Source organism: Rhinopithecus roxellana, chromosome 4, assembly GCF_007565055.1.
Source record: "Rhinopithecus roxellana isolate Shanxi Qingling chromosome 4, ASM756505v1, whole genome shotgun sequence".
NCBI lineage: Eukaryota > Metazoa > Chordata > Mammalia > Primates > Cercopithecidae > Rhinopithecus > Rhinopithecus roxellana.
Window position 1 is genome coordinate 26,043,393 of NC_044552.1, and position 15,138 is coordinate 26,058,530.

Below are 15,138 nucleotides of genomic sequence, written 5' to 3' on the forward strand. Positions count from 1 at the left end.
TCTCTGACACATGATAAACTGTGTTCAAATGATTTCTATTTTGAAATAAGCTTCTGAATTATTTACTTTTTGCTCTTCAGACAGAATACAATAACAGAGTCTTCCATCTTCTTAACCAGGTTCACTTGTCTTCTGGGAAATCTATACAACTCCCTTATAATAGTATCTTGTCGAACTCCATGCAATTAGAACTATGCACTGATTTAAAATTATATATACACAATGTTTTAGGGTAAAGACGTTTGATTTTGAATTTAGAGAGAAATTATGTTAAACCTGGATATCAAATTGGGGAGAATTGACTTTCTTTTTGAGAGCGTTTCGCTCTGTCTCCTAGGCTGGAGTGCAATGGCACCATCTCAGCTCACTGCAACCTCTGCCTCCCAGGATCAAGCAATTCTTCTACCTCAGCCTCCTGAGTAGCTGGGATTGCCCGCCTCGGCCTCCCAAAGTGCTGGGATTACAGGCATGAGCCACTGTGCCTGGCCACATTTTTTTTTTTTTAATATTGACAAGTCAAAATTACATAGTGTATTTATGGTGTACAGCATGTATGCCTACAATGTATGATGTATGCCTACAATGTAGAATGACTAAATCAAGCTATTTAATAGATCTGTGAACCCACAGAGTTATCATCTATAAGAGAAAACCATTATTGTATTGGAATGTAATCTTGCATTTTTCTTTTTATTCTATTTCTTGTCCTTGTAGTTATTGAAGCAGATAATTTTTCACTCCATGTTTATTCCAGAAAAACTTAATAACATTACATACAAGGTAATTTCAGATTTATGGCAGGCAGTAAGGCTGGGTACCAAGGGGACCACGAAAGAATGAAGATGGGGTATTGCCATCAATACTGGGACTTTCAAGCGAAGGGCAGGGCTGAGAAAGCCACCAGGGAGGACATTTTCTGCAAGGTCATTGAAGCAGGAGCAGACCAGGTCCTGAGAAAGCTTTCCTTTTGTGGAAGAACGGGAGGCCAGGCAGGCAATCTTTTCATGCTTCCGAGCTAGGTTTAAAGGTTCTTTCCTGAGTATCATCTTCAGTTCAGGGGGCTGCAGAATACAAAAGACAGTGTTGTTTTCAACACTCTTCTACCAAAAAGCTTCTTCTCCCTTCTTTTAGGACCTCATAAGAGAGCAAGAAGAAGAAACAAAAATACTTCTAAGTTTCCCTGAGCCACTGTTACTTTAGAGCACAGACATTTTACTAAGCGGAGAGAAGAAGCTCTAGTATAAACTACATGCGTAGAACTTTGGATCCAAAGTGTTTCTCATTATTTTTATCTCATGTCTTGTCATCTCTACCATCTTTCTAGGGAAGCCAAATCTGTCTCTAAAAGAGGATTAAAGGTCATTATCTGTTGGCTGAAGTCCAGAGTGTCCTGGAAAAAGAGGGAAAGATATATACTTAAAAGATATGGAAGGAAGTCTTTCCCCGGAAACAATGTTCCAAGCTCCAGATCTTCCTCCTGAAATCTCTCTAACACTACAACCCACACCGGCCAGGGCAGAGAAGAGAGTGGAAACTGAGACGGTGTGACCCATGAAGCTTTCATATCACACACACACACACACACACGCACACACATACAGGCACACATACACACAGTATGATTGCATTAGCTTTACTGTCTCTTCCCTCATTTGCTCCAGAATTTCAAACCAAGATGCCCATGCTCGTTAACCTTTCTCTTATCTCTGCAGGACACAAGCCCTCACGCTGTGACACAGTAACCATGGAATATTGATTTCTAGAGTTCCAGGAAATTTGAGGTCAACTAGGGAAGGAAAGGCTTAATACCAGGCCACTGACACACTGGGAACTCATCTCAGGAAAGCCATATTTCTTCCTTCAGAAAAGCCTATGGAGAGAGCCAGCTCCCAAAGGCTCCTCACCTTCCTGATTCCTGAAGTAGAGGAACAGCCCGGCCCCAAGGAAGAGCAGGCCCAGCACAAAGCCCCCGACTCCACTCAGCATCTTGCTCTGTGCAGGTTCAGAATGTGCTCCTGAGAGAAGAAGCCAGATTTAGTGATTTTTAACCCTAATCCAACTTATCTAATTGAAACTCGGAGATTCAGAGTTTTGACAATGGGAGAAGAAAGCTACCCTGGAGGAACCAAAATAACTGGCCAAAATACCTGGAATAACTGGTAAAAAGATTTAAAAATCACATTGAATAGCTAAAATGTTCAGGAATTGAACTCATTCTTGAGTTCAAATATCACAGCCCAACATAAGGCACAGCTTCAACATCTGATCTAGAAAATCCCTGGGACTCAATGAAGTTGAGTAGCTTGTTTTAGTGTATTTACTAAATGTTTCATTTCTGGAGCCAGACTGTCTAGCTCAAATCCAGGCTCTGCCTCTTACTGATTGGTTCTGAAAGAGATTTTCAATTCTTCCATACCTCAACTTTCTCACCTATAATGGAAGTTAATAATACTAATTTCCAAACTGGGGTTCTGTGAGGATTAATGTACCTAAAATACATAAATAAGAGGCAGAGCTGAGACTGGACTCTCTTCATGTTGGGAAGGCCCTATGTTTCTCCTCTTCTCAGATGGCAACAAACAACTCAGAGTAACAGTGCCAGAAAGCACAATCCCAGCCCCAGAGGCAAAGTCTGGTGCCCAGGGCTAAGGCATGACCAGGACCTGTGACTTGAGGAGGTTCAAAACAGGGACAGCCTTTTTTCTATCTTCTAGGCACGGCTGCTTCTCCAGGGGGTACAGGTATTCCTAGAAACTCTCCTAGGACTATCCCCAGTGACCTGTGTTGAAGATAGAAGAACATGGAGCAATTGAAAATACGATATGAGAGAGGAGAAACCTGATAGTCAAGGATAATCAATGTTCCCTTCCTGGTGGGTGAGAAATTTATGAGGTCTAGAAGCTTCTCACTCCATTGCACTGTGAGAGGGCTCGTCACGCTTGGGTGCTCCACTTGGCAGGTGTAAACCTCTCCACTCTGAAGAACTGTTTCCAGCATCACCAAGGTCTGGAAGGTCTAGTCTCCATTGTGGATCAGGCCTGTGGAGACCACCGCAGCCTTCTCTTTCTGGCCGTTCCAGAACCACCTGACTTTCATGCTGTCTGGATAGAAACCACTCACAGAGCAGACCAGGAGGTTGCGGTGCTGCAGGGGCTGGGTCTCTGCAGGATACACAGTCACCTCAGCATGGACTAAGAAAAAACACAAAGAATATGTAAGGGAGACAGTAAGGGAGACAGAGCAAGTCTTCTTGGTTGCTTTTCTCTCTGCCTCTCTCCACACCCAGGCTCAGGTCTCAGCCAGGCCTCCATCAAAGCAGGCCATGTGGTCTCACAGTGTCGACAGCCTGGAATTTAATCTTTACAGGGCAGACCCATTAGATTTGAGTGATGAAGAAAATTGTGTTTGCTTTTTTCATAGTTTGAAACTGTTATGAATTATCAAAGTGTTTAGAAATCCTTGAAAGCATATAGTGTGTTTACTAAATGTTTCATTTCTGGAGCCAGGCTGTCTAGCTCAAATCCAGGCTCTGCCTCTTACAGATTGGTCCTGAAAGAGATTTTCAATTCCTCTATGCCTCAGCTTTCTCACCTATCATGAAAGTTAATAATACTAATTTCCCTATTGGGGTTATGTGAGGATTCACATAAAAATACGTAAGACAACAACTGAATGTAGCACTCAAGTTTTGTTAGCTATTTTTTATCCCGTTTACCCTGAGAGAATAATATGATTCAGAGTGGTATGGATAGATTGGGGGACAGCTGTAGGGTAGATGGGGAGATGGAGTATGAAATTTTAACTGTGCTGGCTCCATGCACTCACACCTTAGAACACCACAGGAATGGTTCTGCCACTGGGAAGGAGGAACAGACAGAAGTGATTCTCTACCTCTATGGGTTGAGTCCCTAGAAAAATATGAGTCATACAGGAGAGAGAAAGGAGTAAGAAAAGTTCTCATATTTACCTTCAGCCAATCAATCTATCTCCTCTGTAAAACAAGAATAACAACATTAGAACTATAATTTTCTAACTGCCTCTCTTTCTAGACTGATATTTGAGGCCAGGGAAGGGTCTGAGACAGTGTGTTTAATGCCTGTGACAATTCCTGACACTAGCATCCCCTCAGTAAGTACAATTATTTTAAAAGAAAAAAGGAGAAACCTGAGACAACTTTTTTTATTCTTTCCTGAGACGGAGTTTTGCACTTGTCGCCCAGGCTGGAGTGCGGTGGTGCGATCTCGGCTCACTGCAACCTTAGCCTCCTGAGTTCAAGCAATTCTCCTGCCTTAGCCTCCTGAGTAGCTGGGACTACAGACTCCCACCACCACACCTGGTTAATTTTTATATTTTTAGTAGAGACGGATTTTCACCATGTTGGCCAGGCTGGTCTCGAACTCCTGAGCTCAGGTGATCCGCCCACCTCTGCCTCCCAAAGTGTTGGGATTACAGGCATGAGCCACCATGCCCGGCCCTGAGACAACATTTTTATAATACTACAAAATGATAGATGTAAGATGGGTTGTAAATCATTACCAAAAATTTTGCAATATATTTCATTAAATAAAAATGTTCAAGTTTGTAACATGGAGAATAATTTTGAAAATAAAAATATAAACTACAATCTGGAGAAAATGCTGAATCAGGCCGGGCACAGAGGCTCATGCCTGTAATCCCAGCACTTTGGGAGGCCGAGGCAGGCGGATCACGAGGTCAGGAGATTGAGACCATCCTGGCGAACACGGTGAAACTCCGTCTCTACTAAAAATGCAAAAAGTTAGCCGGGCACAGTGGCGGGTGCCTGTAGTCCCAGCTACTCAGGAGGCTGAGGCAGGAGAATGGCGTGAACCCAGGAGGCGGAGCTTGCAGTGAGCCGAGACTGCACCACTGCACTCCAGCCTGGGGGACAGAGTGAGACTCCGTCTCAAAAAAAAGAAAATGCTGAATCAAATACCACAAAAGTGTTAATAATCTTACTGTACAGATAACCCATAAAATCCCTGAAAAAAAATACTAGGATCCCAGAGGTAACAGAAAAGAGATACTTATCTTTCCTTTAAATATACAATAATTCTTGGAACAATAATAGAAATCAAATAACTATTAACTAAAAATTAAAAAGAGATATAACTTTTCAACTATTTGGCCATATTGTAAAAAAGATTAATCAAGGCAAATGTGAGGTAAATTGTATCACAACTGTATAAAGGAATAATATGTAACTAGTTAAATACTATTAGCTTTAAAATAAAAACTGTAACAGCCATGGTGGCACAGGCCTGCAATTCCAGTGCTTTGGGAGGTTGAAAGGGGAGGATTACTTGAGGCCAGGAGTTCAAGGCTGCAATGAGCTGTGATTGCACCACTGCACTCCAACCTGGATGACAGAGCAGGACTTTGTCTCTAAAAATGTATGCACAGGTTACATATGTGTGTGTATATACACACAGGCACAGCATATGTATGTATATGATATATACTATATACATAGTAACATATGCGTATACTGTACACATAGTAACATATAGTAACATGTTACTATGTACATATGCTTTGTGTTTGTACACAGGTTCTGTTAACAGTATAACAAAAGTTTAATTCAAAAGCTAGTTTCACAATAATTTCAACTATGGAAATATATGTATATGCTAAGACAACAAAAACGTAGCAAGAACTTTAGACCTAAAAGAAGCCTCAGAAAGGTCAGAGGTGCTACAGAGGTCCCTTCACTTCCTCTAGAAATCAGTCTAATACTACTATAAACACCTTTGCACACAAACTAGAAAATCTAGAAGAAATGGATAAATTCCTGGACACATACACCTCTCAAGACTGAACCAGGAAGAAACTGAATTTCTAAACAGACCAACAATGAGTTCTGAAATTGAGTCAGTAATAAACAGCTACCAACCAAAAAAATCCCGGGACCAGATGGATTCACAGCTGACTTCTACCAGATGTATAAAGAAGAGTTGGTAGTATTCCTATTAAAATATTCCAAAAAAATTGAGGAGAAGGGATGACTCCCCAACTCATTCTATGAGGCCAGCATCATCCTGATACTAAAACCTGTCAGAGACACAACAAAAAAAGAAAACTTCAGGCCAATATTCTTGATGAACACAGATGCAAACATCCTTAACAAAATACTAACAAACCAAATACAGCAGCACATCAAAAGCTAATGTGCCACGATGAAATAGACTTTATCCCTGGGATGCAAGGTTAGTTCAACATATACAAATCAACAAATGTGATTCACCACATAAAGCAGAATGAAAGACAAAAACCACATGATCGTGCAGAAAAAGCTTTTGATAAAATTCAACAGCACTTCATGTTAAAAATGCTCAGTTCACGCCTGTAATCCCAGTACTTTGGGAAGCTGAGGTGGGTAGATTACAAGGTCAGGAGATTGAGACCGTCCTGACCAACATGGTGAAACCCCATCTCTACTAAAAATGAAAACTTAGCCGGGCACGGTGGCACGAGCCTGTAGTCGCAGCTACTCAGGAGGCTGAAGCAGGAGAATCACTTGAACCTGGGAGGCAGAGGTTGCAGTGAGCCGAGATTGCACCACCGCACTCCAGCCTGACGACGGAGAGAGACTCCATCTCAAAAAACAAAACAAAACAAAACTCAGTAAACTAGGCACTGGAGGAACATACTTCAAAATAATAAAAGCCATCAATGACAAACACACAGCCAAGCTGGGTGCATTGCTCTTGAAAATCACCACAAGACAAGGATGTCCTCTCTCACCGTTTTTTTTTTTTTTTTTTTTTTCTTGAGACGGAGTCTCACTCTGTCGCCAGGCTGGAGTGCAGTGGCGCGATCTCAGCTCACTGCAACCTCTGCCTCCCGGGTGCAAGCAATTCTCCTGCCTCAGCCTCCCAAGTAGCTGGGACTACAGGCACGTGCCACCATGCCTGGCTAGTTTTTCTTTTTTTAATTTTTAGTGGAGACTGGGTTTCATCATGTTAGCCAGGATGGTCTTGATATCCTCACCTTGTGATCTGCCCGCCTCAGCCTCCTAAAGTGCTGGGATTACAGGCATAAGCCACTGTGCCTGGCCCTCTCTCACCACTCTTATTCAAGATAGTATTGGAAGTCCTGACCAGAGCAATCAGGCCAGAGAAAGAAACAAAGGATATTCAAAGAGGAAGAGCAGAAGTCACACTATCCCTGTGTGCAGATGATATGATCCTGTGTCTAGAAAACCCCAAATCTCCAAATCTTGGCCCAAAAGTTCCTTTAGCTGATAAACAACTTCAGCAAAGTTTCAGGATAAAAAAAAAATCAGCATATAAAAATCAGCAGCATTCCTATACACAAAGAACACCCAAGCCAAGACCCATATCAGGAACATAATCCCACTCACAATTTCCACACACACACATTACCTAAGAATACAGCTAACTACGGAGGTGAAAGACTTCTACAAGGAGAGCTACAAAACACAGCTCAGAGAAATCAGAGATGACACAAACAAATGGAAAAAATTATCATGCTTATGGATAGGAAGAATCAGTATCATTAAAATGACCATACTGCTCAAAGTAATTTATAGATTCAACGCTATTCCCATTAAACTACCACTGACAGTCTTTACAGAACTAGAACAAACTACTTTAAAATTCATATGGAAGCCAAACAGGTATAGCTAAGGCAATCTTAAGCAAAAGAATAAAGTAGGAGGTACTATGTTACTTAACTTCAAACTATACTACAAGGCCACAGTAACCAAAACAGCATGGTACTGGTACAAAAGCAGACACATAGACAAATGGAACAGAATAGAGAGTCCAGAAATAATGCTGCACACCTATAACCAACTGATCTTTGACAAAGATGACAAAAACAAGCAATGAGGAAAGGACTCCTCATTCAATAAATAGTGCTGTAGTGACTGACTAGCCATATGCAGAAGACTGAACCTGGACCCCTACCTTACACCATATACAAAAATCAACTTAAAATGAATTAATGACTTAAATGTAAAACCTAAAATCATAAAAACCCTGGAAAGTAACCTAGAATATACCATTCTGAACGTAGGACTTGGCAAAGATTTCATGGCAAAGACACAAAAAGCAACCACAACAAAAACAAAAATTGACAAATGGGACCTAATTTAAGAGCTTCTGTGCAGTAAAAGAAACTATCAACAGAATAAACAGACAACCTAGAGAATGGAGAAAATGTCAAGTCCTAATTTGGGAATAGGAGTCAGGCTGGTGGGACCAGAAGAAAGCAAAGAGGTAAAGCAAATAAGCTATAAGTCTGTCTTTCCTCATGGTCCAGGACATACAGCCCTCCTGTGCAAATAATTCAGTCTTCCTGTACTCAATTATCATCAGACATCTGTAAGCTAGCTCACTGCAACCTTGGCATTATTGCTACTGCACGTAGCACTCTGCAGCCTAAGAACCATCCTATAAAATCTCCTGCAAGCTTCTCTTCTGCTGGCCTGCCTGTTGCCTCCTTGCAACGTATTTTTCTACTTTCTCTAGTAAATCTGCTTTTTTCTACCTACAACTGTCTTGGTGAATTCTTTTACTCTGGCACCACTGGCCTCGATAGTTATTGCTTACCTGCGTCAGAAAATATTTGCAGACTATGCATCTGACAAAGGTCTAATATCCAGAATCTATAAGCAACTTAAACAAATTTACAAGAAAAAAAGAAACAAACAACCTCATTAAAATATGGGCATGAACAGACATGAACAGACACTTTTCAAAAGAAGACATACATGCAGCCAACAAACACAGGAAAAAATTCTCAACAGCACTAATTATTAGAGAAATGCAAATCAAAATCACAATGAGATACCATCTCACACCAGTGTGAATGGCTATTACTAAAAAGTCAAAAAATAACAGAGGCCGGTGAGGTTGCAGAGGAAAGAGAATGCTTATGCACTGCTAGTAGGAATGTAAATTAGCTCAGCCATTGTGGAAAGCAATGTGGTGCAAAGAACTAAAAAGAGAATTACCATTTGACTCAGCAATCCCATTACTGTGTATATACCTAAAGGAATATAAACCATTCTACCAGAAAGACACATGCACACATATGTTCATTGCAGCACTGTTCACAATAGCAAGACACTGAATCAACCTAGATGCCCATGAGCAGTCGACTGGTTAAAGGAAATGTGGTACAAATACACCATGGAATAGTATGGAGCCACAAAAAGAATGAGAGCACGTCCTTTGCAGGAACATGGATGGAGCTGGAGGCCATTATCTTACGCAAACTAACAGGAACAAAAGACCAAATACCACATGCTCTCACTTATAAGTGGGAGCTATACATTGAGAACACGTGGATACAAAGAAGGGAACAGTAGACACGGGGACCTACTTGAGGGTGAAGGATGGGAGGAGGGAGAGGATCAGGAAAAGTACCTGGGAGGTACTATGCTTATTACCCTGGTGATGCCATTATCTGTACATCAAACCCACCTGACATGCAGTTTACCTATAGAACAAACCTGCACACGTATCCCTAAAACTAAAATAAACATTTAAAATTAAAAAGAAAGAAATTAGTCTAATACTTTTTTCTCAATAAAATGCTTATGCAGACAAGTATCACACACTTTTATTTCAGAGATTTCGGGATCATAACGGGTGTGTACCAAGGACAGTTTGTGACTGGCCTCCTCACATTATCCCTCACATTATCATTTCTCATCTCTCCTCCCCTAAACTTTCATGCCAACAGCAGACTAGGTAAATTTCACTTTCCTGCATCTCTAAGGACTGAGGGCGATCAAGATCTCCCTCTTTAGGCCCCTGCATCACCACTCCCACCCTCCTCTCATCTCTGCACAGAGGGCTGGAAAGACAAGCTGAAGTTCCCTCCTGAGTCCCCTCCAAAAACAGACACACAGACAAATCCCCACTCTGCACTCACCTACCTGAGCCGTCCTATTTCCTTCTTGCTCACAATCCTATATTCTCCCACAGGGTGCTTACGTGCGCGCGTGCGCACACACACACACACTCTCTCCGTTCTCAGGAACCCCGCTCCCCCTCCCCCACGCGCCTTGCTCACCGCGCCTCTGCATGGAGAAGCTCTCAAAAACCTCATAGTTGTGTCTGCAGTAGGTGTCCAACAGACCCCGCAAGTAGCCCAGGAGGTTCTTCTGGCTGTTTCCATTCCTAAACTCTCCTCCACTCCAGCTCCTCCACCGCCCGGAACTTTCCCACGTCGCTGTGGAAGCGCGCATACTCCTCCGGGTATGGATGAGTGTGCACAAACCGCATCCGCTCCGTCCCGTTGGAGAAATAGCACTCATGTTTAATCTGCTCCAAGAAATGTGCCGCGGGGAAAAGAAGAACCGATTACATGGGCGGCATCCTGGGAAAAGAGTGACGGCTATGCCCACAATCAGGGACGCCCTCGGCAGGGCGCGGGGCGATGGAACACCTTGACTGGCAGCCACCAGCCAACCCCGACCACCAGCATCCCAGGGGTTCATCTCCCATCTGCCTGAGGCGGAGGGAGGCTGCGAGGGCCGTGGAATACCATTCGGGATTCGTTCCCCATTGCCGAGTTGAGGTGGACGCCTCTTTGGAAGGCTCTGGACCAGGATCATCTGCTTCATCACTGCCACTTGCACTTCCTCCTCCTGGGAGCCTCCACCCAAAAGACACTTCCTGCTCCCTCTTATCATGCCACACTCTACTCATTCCTTAAACAAGACCCACCTCCTCCATTCTGTAAATGCTTCCTTAGTGCTGACCTTGTATCCTCCATTCTGTAAATGCTTCCTTAGTGCTGACCTTGTATCCTCCATTCTGTAAATGCTTCCTTAGTGCTGACCTTGTGTCCTCCATTCTGTAAATGCTTCTCTTAGTGCTCCTGGGAATCCAAACAGGGGAAAGACAGACCTCTCCCCTCAGCTGGGGGAGCTTAAAGGGTAGTGAAAGTGATGGCAAAAAACGAAATACACAGCACCTTATACAGGAATGAGAAATGTTAAGAGAAGTGTGGAGTTCTAGAACAAAGAATAGGATGATCTAAATCACTCTCAGAGAAGGACTCTGAGAGTGACAATTCAAATGTGACCTTACAAGTTTAGTGGGTGTGAGCCAGGGGGCAGAGTGGAGCCTGTGTGTCTCTGGACAAAAAGGGAGGCACCTTTCAGGTAAGCATAAAACCACTTACAAAAGCTTGAAAGAATTGATGAACTTCTTCAAGAAACCAGAAGAAAGTTCACTAAAGCACAGCATGAGGGAAAGGAGGGGAAAAGATTAAACTGGGCCGGGCACAGTGGCTCACACCTGTAATCCCAGCACTTTGGGAGGCTCAGGCGGGCAGATCACAAGATCAGGAGTTCGAGACCAGCCTGGCCAATATGGCGAAACCACGTCTCTACTAAAAATACAAAAATTAACCAGGCGTGGTGGCATGGGGGTGGTGGCGCGTGCCTGTAGTTCCAGCTACTCAGGAGGCTGAGGCAGAAGAATAGCTTGAACCTGGGAGGTGGAGGTTGCAGTGAGCCGAGATTGTGCCATTGCACTCCAGTCTGGGTGACAGAGCGAGACTCTCTCTGAAAAGAAAAGAAAAGAAAAGAAAAGAAAAGAAAAGAAAAGAAAAGAAAAGAAAAGGAAAGGAAAGGAAAGGAAAGGAAAGAAAAGAGAAAAGGAGAAGAGAAGATAAAGAAGAGAAGAGAAGGGAAGAGAAGGAAGAGAAGAGAAGATTAAACTGGAGAAATCACAAGGAAGGGAACAATTAAAATCTTTATCATGTTAGGATTTTGATCTATACTAAATGTAATGGGAAACAATTGAAGAGTCCATGACCCCAACACAGAACCACAAACTTTTTTGGATTTTCGAAATCCAGAAAGCTCAGAAATTCACTGACTATTGTTTTTAATTTGTTGCCAAAACTCATTTGGTAAATCTGATCTGAAGAAGTAAGGAGTCAAAAGTGTCACAGAGCTCTTATTGGTGACATGTGCATCTGTAGTTTCAATATATATAAACATGCAAACATACATATACCTGTGTAAATATACACAGATTTCACAGATTTCAAATACCATGCATGTATATGTGTTTGGTTTTTTGTATTTATGTTTAAATGAACTGTGAAAAATCAAAACAGGTAAAGAAAAATCACCCTAGAAGAAAGCCTAGGCAACACCATTCAGGACATAGGCACGGGCAAAGACTTCATGACAAAACACCAAAAACAACGGCAACAAAAGCCAAAACTGACAAATGGGATCTAATTAAACTAAAGAGCTTTTGCACAGCAAAAGAAACTACCATCAGAGTGAACAGGCAACCTACAGAATGGGAGAAAATCTTTGCAATCTACCCATCTGACAAAGGGCTGATATCCAGAATCTACAAAGAACTTAAACAAATTTGCAAGGAAAAAAACACACAACCCCATCAAAAAGTGGACAAAGGATATGAACAGACATTTCTCAAAAGAAGACATTTATGCAGCCGACAGACACATGAGAAAATGCTCATCATCTCAGATCATCAGAGAAATGCAGATCAAAACCACAATAAGATATCCCACGCCAGTTAGAATGGTGATCATTAAAAAGTCAGGAAACAGCAGATGCTGGAGAAGATGTGGAGAAATAGGAATGCTTTTACACTGTTGGTGGGAGTGTAAATTAGTCCAACTATTGTGGAAGACAATGTGGCGATTCCTCAAGGATCTGGAAATATCATTTCACCCGGCGATCCCATTAGGTATATACCCAAAGGATTATAAATCATGCTACTATAAAGACACGAGCACATGTATGTTTATTGTGGCACTATTCACAATAGCAAAGACTTGTAATCAATCCAAATGTCCATCAGAAATAGACTAGATTAAGAAAATGTGACACACATACACCATGGAATACTATGCAGCCATTAAAAAAGGATGAGTTCATGTCCTTTGCAGGGACATGGATGAAGCTGGAAACCATCATTCTCAGCAAACTATCACAAGGACGGAAAACCAAACACCACACATTCTCACTCATAGGTGGGAGTTGAACGACGAGAACACATGGACACAGGGTGGGGAATACCACACACCACTGTCTGTTGTGGGACGGAGGCCTGGGGGAGGGATAGCATTAGGAGAAATACCTAATGTAAACGACGAGTTGATTGATGCAGCAAACCGACATGGCACATGTATACCTATGTAACAAACCTGCATGTTGTGCACATGTACCCTAGAACTTAAAGTAAAATAATAATAATTAAAAAAAGAAATAATGAGGGAAGAAAAGGTCCTCTGACTAGCAAATGACAGTCACAAAGCCCATGCACCCATGCACTTAGCTCTCTAGGAGAATGTAACCATTCACAGGCCTTCACCTGAAGACTTTTCTGAAAAATAACCATCAGAACACACTGATTATAATAACAAAGAATGTCAGTAAGTAAAAGGACCAGACAGAGAAAATGAAAAGCAGAGAATCATAAAAACAATCCAAATTCACTTAGGATAAAGGCAAGCAGCCTTACATTTATTACTATACCTTAAGGATATTGTGTTCCAAATTGACATTGATAATAATGATCCTGAATAATCAAGAAAAAGTGAGATTATATTTATTTTGCTATTTTTTTAAAAAGTGGAACTGTGTTACATTATATGAAATGTATCCATTGAGAATATTTAAAATGTTGAAGATATGTGATGTTTATAAAACTTATTATCCAGAAAAAAAAGAAAAATCTTTGTGTTTAATAAAAATAAGATGAGTAGAAAGTATTCTTTAAATAATTATTTTACTGTGTTTTTCAAGTTCTGAGTACATGTGCAGGGTGTATGGGTTTGTTACACAGGTAAACGTGTGTCATGGTGGTTTGCTGCACCTATCAACTCATCACCTAGGTATTAAGCCCAGCATGCATTAGCTCTTTTCCCTAATGCTCACCCCCGCTCTGCCCTCCCCTAACAGACCCCAGTAAGTGTTGTTCTCCTCACTGTGTCCACGTATTCTCATTGTTTAGCTCCCATTTATATGTGAGAACATGCGGTGTTTGGTTTCCTGTTCCTGCGTTAATTTGTTGAGGATAATGGCTTCCAGCTTCATCCATGTCCCTGCAAAGGACATGATCTCATTCCTCTTTATGGCTGCATAATATTTCATGGTGTATATGTACCACAATGAATAGAAAAGCATCTTACATTATAAAAGGTATAAAAGGTAGAATTACTGCAGAAATCTGAGGCATTTTACTGAAAAATATTTGTGACAGTCATCACCATTCGTGACTTATAATGACCAGTTGTGGAAAGTTAATAGAGATAGTAATTATCAAGAACACAATGAACCTTTTGAAATAAAGTGCATAATGTGCAAAAAGTAAAAATGAAGATCTTGAACCTGCATTGATTAAATGGATTCACCAAGAAAGCAGTGAATTTATGCAACCGTTTTTTTTTTTTTTTGGTAATGAAACAAGCAAAACTAAGCCATGAAGAGCCGAACTAAGAGATAAATGTGTTTAAAAACTGTGAGTCTAGAATTTTTAGAAGAAGCACAATGTAAACCAGTGTTCTCAGCCTTGGCACCATTGACATTTTGGAATAGATAATATTTTCTTGATGAGAGGAGCTACTAGTGTCCCTGGCTTCTACTTGTTACATGTCACAAGAAACTCCTGGTGTGACAACCTCAAATGGCTCCAGACATTGCCAAATGTTCCCTAGGGAGTTGTGAGAGGGCAGGGAGGAACAGAGGGATGGTGAACTATCCCTGGGTGAGACCCACTAGTGTAAACCATCTGATAAATCTATGATTAAAAAGCTGCTATTAATTATGGAACATTTGAGATGTACATTGAAAACTCTGCCAATATTCTATCTATTTAAAATCTTGGTCCCACATAAAACTTAGGATTTTTAGGAATCTGGTCCTAGTGCAGAGCTATTTTTCCAGTAAAATTAATTCATTCAGAACGAAGTTTTACTAATTTATTTGCCTTGCCAATCAGTCACCAAGTCATATTCTTAATTTCTGTGTCACTGGTCCACTACTCACTGCCTCAGCTAATTCATTTTCTAACTTTCAGTCTCCTACTCCCAACAATACAAGCAGGCATCAAATTACCAACCTTGGACAGATGCAGAATTCTCGTTTCT

General features: G+C 41.4%; 1 pseudogene; it reads right to left on the reverse strand.

Moving 5' to 3' along the window:
* Positions 1 to 734: 734 nt before the first annotated feature.
* On the reverse strand, positions 735 to 10,687 carry LOC104674082 (annotated as a pseudogene).
* Positions 10,688 to 15,138: the final 4,451 nt, after the last annotated feature.